Below are 21,013 nucleotides of genomic sequence, written 5' to 3' on the forward strand. Positions count from 1 at the left end.
AGGCACATGGCAGGACCTCTTTAAGATGGAAGTTTGAATATAGATGTGCTAAACTTAACCTGTTGTTTAAAGAAACCGGCACAAGTGAAGCAGAACCACAAACGGTACCCTCTCTGCCCCCCACCCCCTCACTCTGGAAGGCTGCTCCCTGGCATTAGTGAGCTGTGGACACTCTTCTGGATCCCCTCAGCCAAACCCAACCCTCTGCTGTTTTCATAACAACAGTGCTATGGCCTTCGTTGCTGCCTGTTTTTCCACAAACCAATGGACACCAGATAAGTTTCTAAATCTGATTTTTCTCCAAACCATGAGCTACGTATTACATGTAGTATACACATGGAGTATCAGCCAAGTCCAACTCAAATTAGATCATCCTTGGCATCTCTTTACATAAAATGTTATGTCTGTATGCTCATCAAAGAATAACATCCAGTTCCATATGATGAGTGTACATTCCCGCCTTAATCATCTCTAGAGCTTTGTCCCTTCCACTTAACAGTGATTGCACAGGCATCTGTGGTGCATGAAGTCATGTACAAAGACACTAGCCAAAAACCTCTTGTGAAAGAGATGGGCGGAAAAGACTTCACATTTGGAACTGGTTCCACCCTACAAACTATTTCTTCAAACTGTGCATTCAACCTAGATGGGGTATCTTTGTTTCGTTTTTAAGTTTGTTTGTTTATTTTGAGAGAGAGAGAGCAAGCGAAAGCACAGGAATGGGGGGTGGGCAGAGAGGGAGAGGGAGAGAATCCCAAGCAGGCTTCATGGTCAACACGGAGCCCACCGTGGGATTCGATCTCACAACAACCATGAGATCATGACCCGAGCCAAAATCAAGAGTCAGATACCTAACCTACTGAGCCACCCATGCGCCCCTAGATGGGTATCTTTGAAATAGATCCTATTTCAAAGTGCCTATCGGAAGGTCACAAGCAGCTGTGGGCAGCATCTTGTAATCCCGTCTCTCAGTCACTGTGGACAAACACTAAGGAGGGAAAATGCTGGAGGCTGTCAGAGTTTAAACAGAAATGAGCCTTTGCGTTTATGTGTACATTACTCGCTTGATAATGCAGTGCCTGATTCCCATATCACGAGTCAGGACTTCTTCCATATATGTGCACACTAGGTGAGTTCTCTATTTCAAGTGATCCTGCTGTGGCCCTTCCCATGTAGGGAAAAGTCATTTTTCTAAGTAAGTTACCAGTCTCCTTTTCAGTACACTTGGGTGTGTTCTCCTGGATTAAATTTTCTTAAGGAAGAACCACTTCAAAAATTAATTTGATCTTAATAGCTCAAAATTATTTTTTCTGTTGGAAGAATCACAACTTTTAGTTTGCTAGATGTCACAAGGAAACAAACATCTCTTTTTTTGTAAAGAGGGAATCATTCTAAACATGAGAGGTTGGTGGTATTTGATCAGTCATGTAGGCATTGGAGTTGATACAACTTCTTACCCTGGAGGCTTTCCCTCTCCACCCCACCTGCAGGCCTGCCGTCATGCATACATTGTCACAATGCACACATGTGTGAGCATGATCTTGTCTGTGAAAATATAAATGCACGGTTACTGACAGAGGTCTCACAAACGCTCAGTATAATGCTCAAGTTGGGATTAGATTTGTGGAAATGCTAAGATGTGTACGCCCAACACAATGTATTCCAGGCAGTTACTGGTTAGTAACATGGGTATGCAGCACTCATCCATATACTAGGTTTCTTAAAATCAAAAGAGGGGAGGGGCGCCTGTGTGGCTCAGTTACACATCCGACTTCAGCTCAGGTTATGATCTTGCAGCTCATGAGTTCAAGCCCCGAGTTGGGCTCTGTGCTGACAGCTCAGAGCCTGGAGCCAGCTTCCAATTCCGTGTCTCCCTCTCTCTCTGTTGCTCCACTGCTCGCTCGCTCGCTCGCTCTCTCTCAATAATAAACATTAAAAAAAGAAAAAAATTTTTTAAAAAAAGAGGGGAGAAGACTGTGCATTGGCTAACAAGAGCAGGCCATGTGTGGAGCAAAAGCCCCTCTCTCTGTCTCAGTCACCAAAACCAGAGAAACTTGTTGTTCATTAGTTAATTGTGTCGTGGTATTCATGAAGATTCAGTCTAGTGCTGCACTGAGTACAGAATACACATGTAGTTGTCTCGCCTTAGATATGTAAGTTGCTGGGTTTTTTGTTATAATTCTGTAATTATGAAACATCTTTAGGACCCTGCGTGAAGTTATTCTGCATTTAATATTTCACTCTTGTTTGGGGTTTAAATTCTATAAGTTAATTCAGAGTTCAAAGTTTCTAAGACAGATCATTAATTAAAATAGCATAAAATAAGTTGTTTTTAAAATATAAGTATAGATTCATAGATACTCTTTTTCTGTCTCTGATCAGTTGGTCTACACCTGTATCTATATGCATGTATCTATGCACAAAGCAGCCCCTAAAACCAAATACAGTAAAACCTTGGATTGCAAGTAACTTGTTTTGCGAGTGTTCTGCAAGACGAGCACACATTTCTTTTCTTTTTTTTTATTTTATTTTTTGTTTGTTAAAATTTACATCCAAATTAGTTAGCATACAGTGAGACAATGATTTCAGGAGTAGATTCCTTAATGCTCCTTACCCATTTAGCCCATCCCCACTCCCACAACCCCTCCGGTAACCCTCAGTTTGTTCTCCATATTTATGAGTCTCTTCTGTTTTGTCCCCCTCCCTGTTTTTGTATTATTTTTGTTTCCCTTCCCTTATGTTCATCTGTTTTGTCTCTTAAACTCTTCATGTGAGTGCAGTCATACGATTTTGGTCTTTCTCTGACTGACTCATTTCACTTAGCACAATACCCTCCAGTTCCATCCACGTAGTTGCAAATGGCAAGATTTCATTCTTTTTGATTGCAGAGTAATTCTCCATTGTATATATATACCACATCTTCATTATCCATTCATCCATCGATGGACATTTGGGGACGAGCAAACCTTTCTAATAAATTTTAACTTGATAAACAGCGATGCCTTGTAATACGAGTAGTACGTGATGCTAAACATCATATGATCACAACACAGCCAATGGTTCTTGCAATTCGCTTTGATATTTAAGTACTTTGGATTCCAAGCATGTTTCCTGAATGAATTATGCTCACAAACCAAGGTTTTACTGTATTGTGTTGCTCATATCTACATAATTTCAAATGACTTTATTATAAGCAAAACTGAATCGTTTTATTCTCTATAGAAATAGTGGTAGACTCAGAGCTTCCACATAGTATTGACTCCAGAATCTAAGAATAACCAGACCTTGCCTCGATGCACTCATACTGCATGACTTCTCTGCTATCCCTTATTCTGCCTTGTGTACAACTCCGGACTTGCCAACCTAAGGTAGAACAACACCTCTCCCCCTGCTTAAGTCTTTCAGGGACGTGCCATCATGTGCAGGGTAAATGTCAACCATGTTGGCATTGTGTGAGAAGTCTGGAAAACTGAGAAGAGCCTGTCTCAGTCTCTTGTCTCCAGCAGGACTCCCCAATCCCCCCATCTTCATGTTTTGTCTCCTATCACCTCCGCCTGAGGAAGCCAAGAAGGAGATGGAAATCCCAAACACTAGAAGACTCCTGAGACAAGTTAATTAAGTTATTTCCTGTATCTGGAATCTTACTCCATTCTCTTCTTGGCAAGACCCTATAACATCCAGCCCAAAAGTCACCTGACCTTGTGGGAAGCACCCTTAAACCCAGTTAGTCACTGTTCTCTCTGTCCATAACATTTCATTCATTAACAAGTGAATTTTTGCCACTTTATTTTCACAATACAGCAAGAATTTGGTTTGGACTCAAACTGTATACCTCTGGGTACAGTTCTATTGGTTTTGTGTCAAACTGAAGCGTGTAATTGGTTGAGTCATCATGCTGCAGATGGTGCAAACTAGAAGAGCAGTAAAAGTTGACATGGTATTGACCTCTTGTCTGAAAGTATTCTCACCATGAAACAAAGCCCAAATATATCATAGTCAGGTTTTAGAGATCTCTCGTATTTTAACTTAAGTGAACCACCTTATATTGCACTGAAGAAAATGGAATACAACCCAAAGAAGTTACATGCTATGCTATAGGTTTCTTTTTTTTTTTTTTTTCCTAAAAAAAGAAAGCTGTAAATAGACATCACTGGCAGGACTCCCCCATGGACTAATGGAGTAGGACTTATCAGCAAACTGCCGTATGGGAGTGATTTGAGGGGCAGACAGAACAGTCTCCATAAAAAGTATGTTTTCCTTGTCTGATGAAACCCCACAAACATCTTTGAGTCTTCCAGAGTATATACTTGCCTCTCTGTTAAAATTCCAATATGCGCTATGAGCTTATTAACCACAGAGCCAGAATCCGAAAGTATAGGGGACATTCTGGCTCATTGAGAACAGGACTTTTTTTTTTACTTTTATTTTAAACCCTGAAGCATTTTTATAAACTGGCATATTGCATAAAACCCTAATGGAGAGACCTATAAAAACAGAGCTGTTCAATTTCAGTTGGAAGGGCCATTCCGTCGTATTCACGTAAAGTACTGTATGGGTGGTTCCCCTTCTCCATGATGCATAAAATGGCACCTGCCCTTGGGGTTGATCCTCACCCCTTTGGGTGTTCATGGGAACAACTCTGTGCAACCCTGTGGCTCCCTCATATACGAAAGGGAAAACCACTGACTCCAGACTCACTTCTGTATTTTACCTGAAATGTGAGTAGGTGAATTATGAGACAGGCATTCTTAAACAATCTTGCTATACACATGGATAACGCAAGATGTGATACAGTACATAAACAGACATAAGTATACCTATACAAAAAATCTCATGGGCGTTTATTAGGAAAAAATGTTTCAAAAGTCTTCTTGGAGGGCGAGAATGAGAAAACAAAAATGTTTTTTGCTTGATTGCATAGAAGATAAGGTGCAGTGGGAAAGCCAGCTGCTTGGACAAGTTGGCCTCATGGAGACACCAGAGAAAAGAGGTATGTCGGGGCGCCTGGGTGGCGCAGTCGGTTAAGCGTCCGACTTCAGCCAGGTCACGATCTCGCGGTCTGTGAGTTCGAGCCCCGCGTCAGGCTCTGGGCTGATGGCTCAGAGCCTGGAGCCTGTTTCCGATTCTGTGTCTCCCTCTCTCTCTGCCCCTCCCCCGTTCATGCTCTGTCTCTCTCTGTCCCAAAACTGAATGAGCGTTGAAAAAAAAAAAAAAAAAATTTAAAAAAAAAAAAAAAAAAAAAAAAGAAAAGAGGTATGTCCATGGGTCGGCTAGGATGAAAACAGAATGAGTGAGTCATACAATTCTGAACTAAGTGAGCAACGCAGAGCAAAAAGCTTTATTTTCCTTTAATATTTCCCTCAGCATGGTACATTTTAGGGTCTTTGTCCTTACCCTTAAACACATTTTGACCAGGGGCGCCTGGGTGGCTCAGTCAGCTAAGCGTCTGACTCTTGATTTTGGCTCAGGTCATGATCTCAAGGTTCTCATGATCTCAATCTCAAGATTGAACCCCACATCAGGCTCTGCACTGGTAGTGCAGAGCCTGCTTGGTATTCTGTCTCTTTCTGTCTGTCTGTCTGTCCCCTGATCGCTCTGTCTCTCAAAAATAAACTTGAAACACACACACACACACACACACACACACACACACACACACACGACCCTGTCCTGTTGCTTTCCAGACATTTCCAGTTATGAGAAAAAGTCTCATTTTTGTAATCAAGTCCCATTTTCTGGATTGAAAAAAGTCTCAACCAGTTTCAAATTTGGGACCAATACTAGGCTTCTCTTCTTTGCCCAGTCTGTAGCTCGGGGACATCTAGAAGAGAAGGGTATGTAGTTTGACTCTTCCCTCTGTCTTCTTCTTTCCCCCTTCACCTCTTACAGATTTAGGGCAGAAAAGAAATTTAAAGAAGGTGGAGAAACTGGCCCACTGAACTAGGCTTGCTCTTTCAGGGTTCTCTTTGCTTTTGTTGGCTGGGGGTCCGAGTTGACTTTGTGGCAGGTGTTTGAGTGTGGAATTCTGGTCTGCACCAGACTTGCACTGGAGTTCTTGGAGGGACCCATGGGATCCTCAGCCCTGCACAGCCACCTGGTACAAGCAAGGCTTGCCTCCCATTGACCTTTCAACCTCCCTTCCCAAGTGCCCTCCCCTCCAACAGTCTCCTACTGCTAGAGCTCTCTGGGTTTGTATCACTTGAACATATTCAAACAGAACAAAGCCTGGTGCCCTTTCTGATTGTCCAGGTAACGCAAGGAAAAACATATTCTTCTCACCAACTCCACTCACCAACTCCAACTCCACTCACCAACTCCACTCACCAACTCCAGTCTCTCTTTGATGTTGGCTACCCCAGACTTCTCCGGCCCTCAGAATTTTCCAGTTCATCAGCAGGCACCACTCGCCGTGTTCATGGTAGACCCTCAAACTCTCAGAGACATAGGCAAGGCTCCCAAGAGCTTTTCAAAACACGTGGCCATGCTCAAATGGTAGGAAAAGAAGTCAAGTTCTGAAAGTCAGCAAGGATGCAGCTAAGAAGGAACGTGTCTGTCATCCCTCAACCCCTGGATTTTGGGGGATCACCCTCACATAAGATGAAATATCAGAAGTACGTTGCTCTCTACCTGATGCCATGAGCTGTCTGTTAGGTTGATGACCCATTATAAGCAAACATTTACTGTTGTAACCAAATTCCCTTGAATTTCCAGTTTCCTTTTTTATGGCTTAGGGGTGGATGATTGGGAAGTTGTCACCGGGTCTGCCGTCTTTATTGTCAGTAATAGAAGAATGTGTCCTTCTTGTGAATGCGGGAGTACTGACTACTGCCCTCAGCCCCATTCAGCTTCCTGCTACAGTGACATGGGCATGTTGCCAAAGACTATTTTTTATGTCAGGCTTTGGGTAAAGGCATTTAACTGTGCATTAACAAAAATATTTTTTCACTCTCATTTAATTAATTGGGCCAACTGACTTCACTATGAATTTTAAAATCCAGTTTTTAAAAGCCTTCAGTATGCCACCTTGAAGCATTGGAGTTCACAAAGCTAATAAATTCTTAATTAGGGTAATAAAATCCAACTATGCCCCAACAAAGAAAATTCCTTTTTGAATCTAACCTATTAGGTGAGTCTTTTTCAACGGAAACAAAGATGTTCCTGTTTGTCATGCAAAATAAATGAGGATTCCATCCCAAAGTAGCCAGGATGTAGAAGTAGAAACACCTTGGGGCGCCTGGGTGGCTCAGTCCATTGAGCGACCGACTTCAGCTCAGGTCATGATCTTACGGTTCATGGGTCCTGGCCCCACATTGGGCTCTGTGCTGACAGCCTGGAGCCTGCTTTGGATTCTGTGTCTCCCTCTCTCTCTGTCCCTCCCCTGCTCGCATACTCTCTCTCTCAAAAATAAATGAACATTAAAAAAAATATTAAATTTTAAAAGTATTAAATAAAAATTTGCAAAAAGAATAAATTTAATCCATACTGTAAATAGCAAACGGTGAAAACTGTGAGATATTAATGAAAGACATTGCACACATAAATAAATGGAAAGATATTCCAGGTTCCTGAATTGGAATGTTAATACTGTTAAACTGTTCATAGTTCAAAAGCAATCTATAGATTCAATGGAATTTCTATCAAAATTCCAATGGTATTTACTTTACAGAGAGAAAAACCCTAAAACAAAACTGCAACAAATACAAATAGCCTCAGCAATCTTCAAAAAGAGCAAAGCTACAGGCATCATACTTCCTTGAAAAAGGAAGAAAAGCATGCATGTGCAGGAAACCCAGCAACACTGTAGAACATTTGCTTGTTTATTAAAAACCCAAAGGATTGTGGGGTGCCTGGGTGGCTCAGTCAATTAAGCGTCCGACTTCAGCTCAGGTCATGATCTCACGGTTTGTGAGTTTGAGCCCCACGTCGGGCTCTGTGCTGACAACTCAGAGCCTGGAGCCTGTTTCAGATTCTGTGTCTCCCTCTCTTTCTGCCCCTCCCCCACTCATGCTCTGTCTCTCTCTGACTCAGAAATAAATAAACATTAAAAAAAAGAAGAAGAAGAAGTAGAAACACCTCTTCAAGGCATAGAGAAAGAAAGTCATGAGCTTTGCCGTGTCTGATCTCGGAACTCTGGTTCCGTACATTCTCCCGGTGGCCAGGATGTCATCAAGAAGCTGGCTTCTCTCGGCCACTCCATGATCTCTTTGACGGTGGCTGCCTCTGGTTGTCCCCAGCCTCAGGTCTCCCAGTACCAGATTTGTAGACAAAGATCTCCTGAACAGGACCCACCGCCTGAGAGCCACCAGGAATCTGTTGTTTGCACAACAGCCTTTAAACTTCTACACAGAGGACACTCACATTTTCTACTGTTTCTATCAGAAGCCACTGTGTCGCAAAAGTGGCAGAACTACCTCCGAGAGAACAGTACAGTGAAAAGACTCCGATCCCCATGCATGGACACCTGAGCATGAAATTCTAGGCATATTGTCAGAGACAGATTTGGAGAGAGCTTTCCTGAGGCCGCAGGGACCCCCAAACCCATCACAGAATGGAATCTGCATCTTTCTTTGTAGTCCTCTGGTCCCAGATGTCCCATTTGGATTCTTTTTCCCCTGTGTGTCCTTAGGTGTTTTCTTTTGTTTTGTTTCTGAATCTGACTCTGATTATTAAGTTTGTTGATACACAACAGTGTGCAATTTTCTTCTGTGCATAGGATTACTTGTTTACTTTGGGACAAAGAAGCTTATTTTTTTGGTGGCTTGAAAGGCTCCCAAGAACAGAATGGGTTGACTATGGTTCATTGCCCACATCTCCCTGCTGCAAGAGGAAAGGAGAGATGAGTTCAAGACCGTAGCTACGTACAGGTATTATCACTTCACGCAGGGCTTCTGTCGTACATATGGTTCTTTAAAACAGAACTCCTCTCCTTACAGCGCGAAATGGTTCTCTGACATAGAAGTTCCTCTGTGTGAACGCAGCGAAGTGTCCAAGATCCAAGAAACACAACACTGTAGTGTGGCTCTTGCTGAGTCCCTGTGCACTGTTTGCATAATTATCATACATCGTCTTATCTGTCCCATTGTCCCAGTGGAGAAATCACTCTTATTTGCTTCTTGGCCTCTTGGTTGCAACAACAGCTTATAACACCTGAACTGTGTTTCATAAGGTGATTCTTGTCGAAACCTCCCATGAAACTTCATCCCAGGGAATCAGTTTTTGAATTAGGAAGCTTTGTCAGAGGGTGGAAAAGTAAACCTTTCCTAATGGAGACCCATGTTCACAAAGGAGCCTCTGAATCTCGTTGGAGAATTTCTCCTGGAATAAGATGAATCATAGGAAGATGACTTGCATGTGTTTCTGTGTCTTGATTATTTATTTCATATTAACGTCTATGTGTTTGGTATTTCTGGAAGTAAAGAAAGGCCAGAAAAAGTGTAATTTTAAGGAGATATAATTGTTATGGACAGGCGGAAGGGATACAGACATTTTCTTTAGAGAAAAAGACATTTTAGTTCTGAGTAAAAAGTGATTCTCCTTTTTCTGATGGAAAAGAGAAAAGAAAGGGAGCATACACAGAACAGCCAAATTGCTGTCACCCACCTCAACATTGGAGAATGCCTCCCGGGATTGTGAGTGAGGTCGCCCCAGAGCAGCAAGTTCTGTGCGACATACAACAGAGGGAAACACTTGGCGGGCCCTGAATGTGGTCTCTTCAGAGTCCTCATAAATCAAACCAGATTTGCCTAAGATTGGGCATGGGAGAGGCCATGCTCAGACAGACCTACTTGCCAGTGCATTTTGTAGAATCGAATCCCTGCAGCTTGAACATACTCTTAAATGTAAACGTTGGATGAGACAGAACCTGCTTTATGTTGTTCTAATTAGCAACCTGCCAAGCTTGATTGTTGATGGGATAAATGGGTCATCTACGTTTCATTGAAGTTTCTCATTTTTTAATGAGCAGTGGTTGGGGTGTGTGTGTATGTGTGTGTGTATGTGTTACTGTTACTTTGGTTTTTACTTCTTCAATATTTCTGGCGAAGGGTGTTGCCTCCAAATTGCAAATGGTTCCCGTCAGCAGATTCTCTGCTGATTTGAGAAGTCTTCTTCCGAGGGACCGTTTAAAGAGGTAAACTTCCATTTGAAGGAAAAGACTCTTGCACAAATCTTGGTCCTTAACCGAAAACCGAATACGCGTAAACTGCCGCTAAGTCTTTTTCCTTTTGCTATTTTTCAGGTATCCTGGCATCGGCAGAGTTCTCTTCCCCTCGTCTTTGGGAAGTTTCGCAAGCTGGGCCCCTCCTGTGTGTAGCCAACAATGATGTTTTGTGTCTTCATCCCGTTTGAAGGGCCTGGCACACAAACAGCCCAGCCTATTCATTCCTAGAGCCATTTTACATATGCAAGACCGAAGCCAAGATTAATGTCTTCATCCTCGACGTGCTCATTCAGACACGTTCTGGTAAGTGCAAACACTGGGATCTTTCACACGAGAAGTGGGGTTCCTGATCGATACGTCTGGCCTTGCTCACATAGCCACCTCTTTGTTGCAACTCAATCATCCAAATGGATAGTTAATAGAAGGACATTTGTTTTGTCCATCTGGAGTTCCTCCAGTGGGACAGAGATGGCGTCACCTGCCCGGGGGGTCATGTTGGCTCCCTACTGGGGCAGGGGTGGTGCCAAGCTTGAGAGAATCCCCCACATTGACTCCCCGACTCCCCAGCCAGCAGCCTCAGACCAGCATCTCATTGGAAAGGGAACTCTAGACCTCTGCATTTTCACCGGCCAGACACTCTGAATACACTCTGTGTCCTCAGGCCTGGCACTTCTTCATAGAGCTCTTTGAGCGTTTGAATGGAGGTGCTGGAGAAGTGCCCTTTCACTTGCCGCAAACACGAAGGTCATGCAAATGCGTGTCACCAGAGGTGTGCAGGTGGGACCAGACATAGCAGGCGACACGGCAGGGGGGACCGGACACACACCAGGTAGGGATGAACAGCTGCCTTCAGTCCAGCAGGCGAGAGGTGGCTTGGAGACACGGGCAGGAGGTGTGCCAATGACAGGGTCGCCTTCTGGGTGTCCCCGCTGAGACACGGTCACACGGGAGAACCAATAAAGAGCCCAAGTGGGTTAGAGTTGCCATGCCACTGATTTTGCACAGAGCTGTTTTTAAAGGGACCGGTGGCTCACCGCTGCTTCTGTGGCCCCACAGTGAAAAACATAAAAGTCATATCCGATGCCTGACACAGAGTTAGCAGGATTTCTTTCTTTCCCATTGATTTTATGGTGATTTCGTAATTTTTACATTTCAACGTTCCCTTCTTCCAACACGGCAACCTCTATTCTACTTCAGTTGTACTTTATTATTTAAAGTCATGGTTTAAACTCAGGATAGTCTGACCCTGAGCCCATTCTCAGGATCTGGTTCACCTAAAGGTATAAATAGTCAGTTATCCGACTTTTTTACTTTGGGATCCTGTTGGAAATAACTTTTTCTCCAAAAAATTATCAGAAACTTTAACGTACATCTATCCTGATGGTTTAATGCTTTATATATATATATATATATGCTTTATATATATATATATATATATATATATATATATATATATATATATATATCCTGACAGTTTAATAATATATTAAACAAAATACTGGGAAATTGTCAGCTAGGCCTCCATTTAGTAAATATTCTATAGAAAATAAGTACTTGTTAGCTACAGAAGCACACTGACCAGGGGCGTCTCTTCCTATGTTTCCTTTTCTCTGAAATAACACCCACTATGAAAGGTACAGAAACATAATTTGTTTTGTTTTGTTTATTTTATTTTTTATTTTTTAAAACTTACATCCAAATTAGTTAGCATATAGTAAGATAATGATTTCAGGAGTAGATTCCTTAATGCCCCTTACCCATTTAGCCCATCCCTCCTCCCACAACCCCTTCAGTAACCCTCTCTTCTCCATATTTAAGAGTCTCTTGTTTTGTCCCCCTCCCTGTTTTTGTATTATTTTTGTTTCCCTTCCCTTACGTTCATCTGTTTTGTGTCTTAAAGTCCTCATGTGAGTGAAGTCATATGATTTTGGTCTTTCTCTGACTCATTTCACTTAGCAATATATATACACACCACATCTTCTTTATCCATTCATCCATCGATGGACATTCGGGCTCTTTCCATACTTTGGCTATTGTCGATAGTGCTGCTATAAACATGGGGGTGCCTGTGTCCCTTCGAAACAGCACACCTGTATCCCGTGGATAAATGCCTAGTAGTGCAATTGCTGAGTCGTAGGGTAGTTCTATTTTTAGTTTTTTGAGGAACATCCATACTGTTTTCCAGAGTGGCTGCACCAGCTTGCATTGCAACCAACAATGCCAAAGAGATCCTTTCTCTCTGCATCCTCGCCAACACCTGTTATCGCCTGAGTTGTTAATGTTAGCCATTCTGATAGGTGTGAGGTGGTATCTCATTGTGGTTTTGATTTGGATTTCCCTGATGATGAGTGATGTGGAGCATTTTTTCATGTGTCGGTTGGCCATCTGGATGTCTTCTTTGGAGAAGTGTCTATTCATGTCTTTGGCCTATTTCTTCACTGGATTATTTGTTTTTTGGGGATTGAGTTTGATAAGTTCTTTATAGATTTTGGATACTAACCCTTTATCTGATATGTCATTTGCAAATATCTTCTCCCATTCTGTCAGTTGCCTTTTACTTTTGCTGATTGTTTCCTTCACTGTGCAGAATTTTAATTTTTTTAATGTTTTTATTTATTTTTGAAGGTGAGAGAGAGAGAGAGAGACAGAGCATGAGCGGAGGAGGAGCAGAGAGAGAGAGGGAGACACAGAATTCGAAGCAGGCTCCAGGCTGCGAGCTCTCAGCACAGAGCCCAATGCAGGGCTCAAACTCACAAACCGTGAGATCATGACCTGAGCCAAAGTCGGACACCTAACTGACTGAGCCACCCAGGCACCCCCAGAAGCTTTTTTATTTTGATGAGGTCCCAGTAGTTTATTTTTGCTTTTGTTTCCCTCACCTCCAGAGACGTGTTGAGTAAGAAGTTGCTGTGGCCAAGATCAAAGAGGTTTTGCCTGCTTTCTCCTCGAGGATTTTGATGGCTTCCTGTCTTACATTTAGGTCTTTCACCCATTTTGAGTTTATTTTTGTGTATGGTGTAAGAAAGTGGTCCAGGTTCATTCTTCTGCATGTCGCTGTCCAGTGTTCCCAGCACCACCTGCTGAAGAGACTGCCTTTATTCCATTGGATGTTCTTTCCTGCTTTGTCAAAGAGTAGTTGGCCATATGTTTGTGGGTCCATTTCTGGGTTCCCTATTCTGTTCCATTGATCTGAGTGTCTGTTCTTGTGCCAGTACCATACTGTCTTGATGATTAGAGCTTTGTAGTATAGCTTGAAGTCCGGGATTGTGATGCCTCCTGCTTTGGTTTTCTTTTTCCAGATTGCTTTGGCTATTCGGGGTCTTTTCTGATTCCATACAAATTTTAGGATTATTTGTTCTAGCTCTGTGAAGAATGCTGGTGTTACTTTGATAGGGATTTCATTGAATATGTAGATTGCTTTGGGTAGTATCAACATTTTCACAGTATTTGTTCTTCCTATCCAGGAGCACGGGATCTTTTTCCATTTTTTTGTGTCTTCTTCAGTTTCTTTCATAAACTTTCTGTAGTTTTCAGCGTATAGATTTTTCACCTCTTTGGTTAGATTTATTCCTAGGTATTTTATGTTTTTTTGTGCAACTGTAAATGGGATCGATTTCTTGATTTCTCTTTCTGTCGCTTCATTGTTGGTGTATAGGAATGCAACTAGTTTCTGTGCATTGATTTTATATCCTGCAACTTTGCTGAATTCGTGAACCAATTTTAGCAGTTTTTTGGTGGAATCTTTTGGGTTTTCCATATAGACTATCATGCCATCTGCAAAGAGTGAAAGTTTGACCTCTTGGCCGATTTGTGTTGTCTGATTGCAGAGGCTAAGACTTCCAATACTATGTTGAATAACAGTGGTGAGAGTGGACATCCTTGTCTTGTTCCTGACCTTAGGGCGAAAGCTGTCAGTTTTTCCCCATGGAGGATGATATTAGCATTGGGTCACTCATATATGGCTTTTATCATCTCCAGGTGTGCTCCTTCTATCCCTACTTTCTTGAGGGTTTTTGTCAAGAAAGGATGCTGTATTTTGTCAAATGCTTTCTCTGCATCTATTGAGAGGATCATATGGTTCTTGTCCTTTCTTTTATTGATGTGATGAATCATGTTAATTGTTTTGCAGATATTGAACCAGCCCTTCATCCCATGTATAAATCCTACTTGGTTGTGGTGAATAATTTTTTTAATGTATTGTTGGATCCGGTTGGCTAATATCTCATTGAGGATTTTTACATCCATGTTCATCAGGGAAATTGGTGTATAGTTCTCCTAATTTGCTTTTTTTAAATTAACTGCCTAAGGGATGGAAAAATAGCCATCGTTTGGAGAGCACCACTAAGGCTGGGGACAGGGTCTAGTTCTGTCTGTACATTCTCTATTTCAGCCACCCAACTCTGCTGTCTGAGCACGTAGGCACCCAGAGACACGTAATTTGTAAAAACAATACACAACAGGTGTGCCTGTGTTCCAGCAAACCTTTATTTCCAAAACTCGATGGGGCCCAAATCGTAGTTATCTGTTCCGTACATGATACCATTATCACTCTGTAGGAGAATACCCTGCTCTGTTTGCCCTTGGATCTGTCCACACCTCCCATCTTTGTAGTGTGCTGCACCATGGAAAAGGCTCTTTTCCCTCCCCTGCTGTTCCTCATAAATTCCAAAACGGAAAATCACCTTTGTAAGTTTCTGCCGTCATCATACTCTGTGACAAGGTCAGTCTTGTTATGTCAGACATTTATTATCCTGTTTGAAAGTGCCTATTAGAAAAGACTGCATTGTGGTTTTATTGGAGGAAGAAGGCCTTCAGGCATGATCCCTGGAGAGATTAGAGAATGGGCACCTCATGAAAATGTGTGTTTATTGCAAACACAGGGTGAGCTAGTCAGACCCAGAAATCAGGATAATGAGAAGTGGCTACTGTTGGAAAAGAGGAAAGGTGCTTCTTGCCTCCAGGATTTGAGAAAGAGAAAAGATGGTCATTCCTGTCCACAGTTATTCTGCTCAAAAGGGTGACGTATGCAGCCCCTTTTATGTGAATAAACACCGCTGTAAATTTGCATGACTCAGGGAGGAATTTCAGTTAGCCATATTCCTGCTTACAGATGATGTGTTTTCAGTTTTAAACTTTGGCAGCAAGATAAACCTTCTCTGCTGGAGTGGCATGAACGGGCTGATAGGGTTCAAAGTGAAATTTGTGTCTCTGTGTAAGGGGCCCCTCTCCTTCTGGCATGCAGGAGAGTGTTCCTTCGGGTTGATGAGGCTCGATGGTGTAGATATCTAAGTCAAGAGGAAACAAAAAGTCCAGGCACCCTTTGTGTCCAAACATGGAATGGCTTGATAGGTTCCTTCATTTTCCTTCAGGGATCTCTGCTAATTGGTATTAATCATTCATTTTGCCTTTTCCATCCATCCACTAAGAACCTAGTAATCTCTGTAGCATACAAGTCTATCATTAAATTTCACTCAGCAGCAGTAATTCTCTGGCTAATGTTTTGTGAGTACTTGGTAAGTTCTGGGTGATGATGCCTTGCATATGTTCATGAATGACCTCATTTCATCTTCTCTGTATAAACATGGGGTGGGTTCTATCATAATCACTGTGTAGACGATGGCAGTGGGTTGCTCAGGGTCACTGGTTTGGATCAAGGATTTGAGTCAGAATAGTTCGACTTTGTGAACCTAGGGCTGTAAAGGTTGATATCAACGCCAGGAGGATTCTGCTTTCGTATCATGGAGCTTGGGGTTTCAGGAAGCAGCAAAGAACAAGGGAAGCTGTGTGCCTCTTTGCTTTTGATCCACCAGGTTATCTCGGGAGCAGAGGGTTAACTTTGTGAGGAGGCTCGAGCCATTATTGGGAATTGCATGAGTTACCTATCATTGTGTAACAGACGGAACAGCATAAAACACATTTGCGGTCTTGCAGTTCCCATGGGGCCAGAGCATGGGCGTGACTTAGCCGAGTCCTCTGCTAGGGTCTCACATGGCTTCAGCTGGTGCTCCGATCTCGTCTGGAAGGGTGGCTAGGGCAGGATCTGCTTCTAACTCCCTGAGGTTGTTGGTCGAATCTGGTTCCTTGTGATGGTGGAATTCAGGGCAGACCTGAAAATGCAGAATAGTAACCTAGAGGTTCCGATTTCAGAAAAGGAGCTACCACCCTCTGGCTGGGCACATGGAGCAGAGAGGTTGGGATTATTGTTTTAAGTCTCTAAATTTGTGGTAGTTGGTTACGCAGCAATAGAGAAGTAAATAACATAGCAAAATGGACAGAACGTAAAAGCACAGCTTGGTGTGAAAATGCGCACATAGAAAGGGATATAGATAAATGTTGTTTACGTAAACGTGAAACACTATGAAAATATTTCATAAAAGGCGATGAGCAAATAGCTCATAGGGCACATGTTACATCGTTGCCGATGAGACAGGAAGGGGATACAGGTGAAAGGGAGCACATCATGAAGGACAGAGGATCTCTACCTGGACCAGTGCGGTCACGCGCCATGATCACAGAGTGTCCAATATAATTTACCCAGTCTCCTGCACCAGAGATTCAAGGGCAGGGGTGTGTTTTAAACTATCACTTAATGTATTTTTCTCAGAAGGTGGTTAAAGCAAAAGTAAACAGAAACATGCCCCCCACCACCTTGTACATATGCTTAAACTGTTAGGATAGAATTATTTCGGCGGCCAAATCATAGTTCTCTGGAATTTTGCCAACCTAAACATTTACACACTGCTTCTCATAGCTGGATAATTACTCCGTACCTTATTAACTGTACTCTTTTTTTCCCTATGTGAATGCTATCGTGATTTCTCCACTGTTAGGATGGGCAGGAAATGGCGTCAAGAAGCAATTGTCTTGTAAACTTGAGAGTCATGAAAAATGAATATGTGTTGGGTAGTGATGAGAGGAACTTCTCATCACAAATTCCAGACTGGGAAAGCAAGTTCTCTGTCCAGGCTTGATTATCCTCACCTTTTTATTGAAGTCATCACAGCTAGATTTGTGTATGTATTTGTTACCTTTAATTAGGCTCCTCTCCTTCTACTGTGTTGGGGGAAACCAGAGGAAGCCAAAGCAAACATGCCGGGACTCTGAATTTGGTGATGATGGCACTCTTCACATAGACACTGTGGTTTCTCATTTTGAAGGAGCAGTTGCTTCCCTGGCCTTCTTTGTTACAGGATGTTGGGTAGAGCATTGTCTGCAGTCCATGACCTCATCACAAGAAGACATCTGAGAAGATGAACAAACAGTGCGTGCCTGTGATTTCCTTTCCACACAGAAGCTGAGAAGCAATGAATGCATTTGAACCTCTCGAAATCCCTTTTATGTGCAGCTCTCAGGAAATAGGGTAGCCCCTTGTCATCGTTAGTGATGTTTTGGAAACCCAGGTCTCTTAAAACTCCTGGGTCTTCATCACTGATGACTTGACCACCGTGACCCCCTTACTAAGTCTAGGTGCAGATTCAATGTGAGTTCCCCACTGTCACGTTTGGAATCCTTGGACCCGCAGAAGCCACAGGAAATCTTCCAAATGGCTTGTTTATCGCATCGGGTGTCTTGACCTGACGTAAGACCAGAGGAGGTGCGAATACAGAGTGCTAGCTTTCATTGACAAAAATGACTTCAGTGATTAAAGATATGTCCATTACCAGTAAGACAGAGCTTGAGGTCACTTTTTTTGGATCTGATGTTAGTTCAGAGTGAGAGACAAAAACCCAGATAATATGTGAATGCAACGTCCCTTTTTATTCTCTCAGAAAATAGTAGGCATTGTGCTTGGCACACACAAAATAAAAGTAATATGAAAAGTGAAAGGTCCTCCTTCATATAACCCCACCATAGTCTTCCGTGGGGTGACTCATATGAAAACAAATAAAACCAAAACGATCATTGCGCTCCATGCACATATGTTTAAGGTGAAGAGAAAACATGTGGGGATACATAGTCACAGACAAGTTTACCTCAGAAATGGTTTTGAGGGGTGCCTGAGCGGCTCAGTCAGTTGAGCGTCTGACTTTGGCTCAGGTCATGATCTCATGGTTCGTGGGTTTGAGTCCCATGTCGGGCTCTGTGCTGACAGCTCAGAGCCTGGAGCCCGCTTCGGATGCTGTGTCTCCCTCTCTTTTGCCCCTCACCTCTTCATGCATGCTCTCTCTCTCTCTCTCTCAAACACAAATAAACATTAAAAACATTTTTTTTTAATGGATTGGAGCCAAGACTTAAATATAAATAGTTGGCCAGGGAAATGGTTTTTAAGCTGGCAGGAGACATAGCTACATTACTCATGGGCATTTCTCTACCGCTAGAAACTTAGCGATAATTATGTGTGTCTGTGGCACAAAACATACAGACAGGCACACGGCAAACTAGAGAGGTAGTTTGATAGGCCAGTTCGTGAAACATAGGCTGTGCCATAAAAATCCACATGGACTTGATCTTTATTGACAATCGGCAACAGTTGAAGAACGGTAAACCAGAGAATTGCAGTCATATTTGCACTCTAGAATGGCTGTTTTATAGACAGTCTGGAGGATGCGGTAGAGAGAGGCAGACGACCTGGCTAGGCTGGACAGCGGGGAGGACGCAACTACAAGTGCCCTGTGTGCATGGGCACCAGAGGACAGAGAGAGACATCCCGTGCAAACTCTGAAAATACATGCATCCGTACACGTTTAGGTCTGATGAACAGGACTTGGAGACTGTTTAAGTTTGGAGGGTAATGAATGTGATAGAATGACTTACAAGTCCACGATTAAGGCCAGAGGTTATCAGAAGACTAAAGGAATGCCTCCTTCCCTGAGTCTGACCCAAGTAGGGAACAGAAGAGGGTTGGCATGTATGTATGATGCAGGGGCTGGCAGTGAAGGAGTGTCAGATGTAGGATACAAGGAATGTGAGACATCTGTTGGCCAGCGAGTAGAGACACCTTGTTGGTAGATTGAAATATGGATCTGGAAGTGAGAATGAAGTTATAAATGGATTTAGAAGGCAAGCATGTTGAGGAAGGACCAAAGACATGTGTGGGCATATCTGTAAATTGTGTAGCAGGATGATGGGAAGACCAGTAGGGACGTCAACCAAATACCCAAGGACCGCACATTCTAGGAAGATTACTTTAGTCCTTTAAGGTCAAACACCTACTTCTTTTTGTAGGAAATACAATTCTGATACCGTCAACAATCTTTCCATAAACTCTGCTCTTGGTATTAAAAAAAAAAAAAGGAAAAAGGCTTTGCTTTTCTTGAAGCTGACTCCTTAAAACCCACAAATGCTTGTCTCTCTGATGAGAGTCTCATTATTATAAATCAGATGTGCTTTGGTTTTCAAACTGAGTTTCTGCTGTATTTAAAAATTCAACCAGGGGCACCTGGGTTTCTCAGTTCGTTAAGCACCCAACTTCAGTTGGTTAAGTTGGTTAAGCTCAGGTCTGAACTCGCGATCTGTGAGTTCAAGCCCCGCGTCGGGCTCTGTGCTGACACCTTGGAGTCTGGACCCCGCTTTGGATTCTGTGTCTCCCTCTCTCTCTGTTCCTCCCCTGCTTGCACTCTGCCTCTCTCTCTCAAAACTAAATAAACATTAAAAAAATTTTTTTAATTATACATTTTTCAACTTAATGCGGAAGCTGCCCTTTCAATGTTGCAATGCCCATTGTTTCATTTTATCTCAGAAGTGTAACGTGCTCTATGCCCTCAGTTCGTCATGTTTTAATGACACCAGTCTAATGTTACCTTTTATAGTTCTTCAGTGTGCTCAGAATAAATGCTCTAGACACTTAGAGATGTGTATGCTTTGGGCAAGTTAAAAATCATTGAGAACATGCCTGTGACAGTGATGCTGTTAAACTCCAAGTTATACAGTCTACCAGTTCTGAGATTTACAGCTCACAGGCAACTCTCTTTTGAGACCTATTTCTTTTTAATTAATTTTTTAAATGAAGCAAAGCCTGGAATTGATCTTAAATTATGAATGTGTCCTGGTTAGAAAACCACATTTCATGAAAGAAAACATTTTTTTTTTTATAACCTATATGAACAAACCTTAAAACATCTCAGTATTTTTATCCTTTCTGCCAGGAATTACTACAAGTTCTTTTCTTTGGGATTTCTTTAAATTGTGTGTGGTGACTCTTTTCCCTACTAATCATACACCTTCTTTCTCTAGTCTAACACTTGTTAGACTTGCTTTTTTGTTTCTTCTTAGGATGCAGGGAGGCCCAAGCATATTCCGTAACACGAGCACACCCACGATATACACCCCCCTACCACATCTTGACCCTTGTCTTGAAGAAGAAAATCATGGTATTCACATTTTAAAATCTCATTCTTTTTTTTTTTTTTTGACTTAAGTTAGTTAACATACAGTGTAGTCTTGGTTTCATGAGTAGAACCCAGTAATTCATTGCTTACATATGACACCCAGTGCTCATCCCAACAAGTGTCCTCTTAATGCCCATCACCCATTTAACCCATCCCTCCACCCACATCCCCTCTACCAACCCTCAGTTCATTCTCTGTATTTAAGAGTCTCTTACTGTATGCCTCCTTCTGTTTTATCTCGGTTTTCCTTCCTTTCTCCTATGTTCATCTGTTGAGTTTCTCAAAATCCACATATGAATAAAATCATATATCTGTCTTTCTCTGACTGACTTATCTCACTTAGCAAAATATCCTCTCGTTCCATCCACATTGTTGAAAATGGCAAGATTTCATTCTTTTTCACTGCCAAGTAATATTCCATTGTGTATATATACCACATCTTCTTTATTCATTCATCATTCGATGGGCTCTTTCGGGCATTTGGGCTTTTTCCATACTTTGACTACTGTTGATAGCATTGCCATAA

The sequence above is a fragment of the Lynx rufus genome, unplaced genomic scaffold (assembly GCF_022079265.1).
Source record: "Lynx rufus isolate CCGP_SWC_20201006 ecotype Redwood Valley unplaced genomic scaffold, mLynRuf1.p SCAF_14, whole genome shotgun sequence".
Taxonomy (NCBI): Eukaryota; Metazoa; Chordata; class Mammalia; order Carnivora; family Felidae; genus Lynx; species Lynx rufus.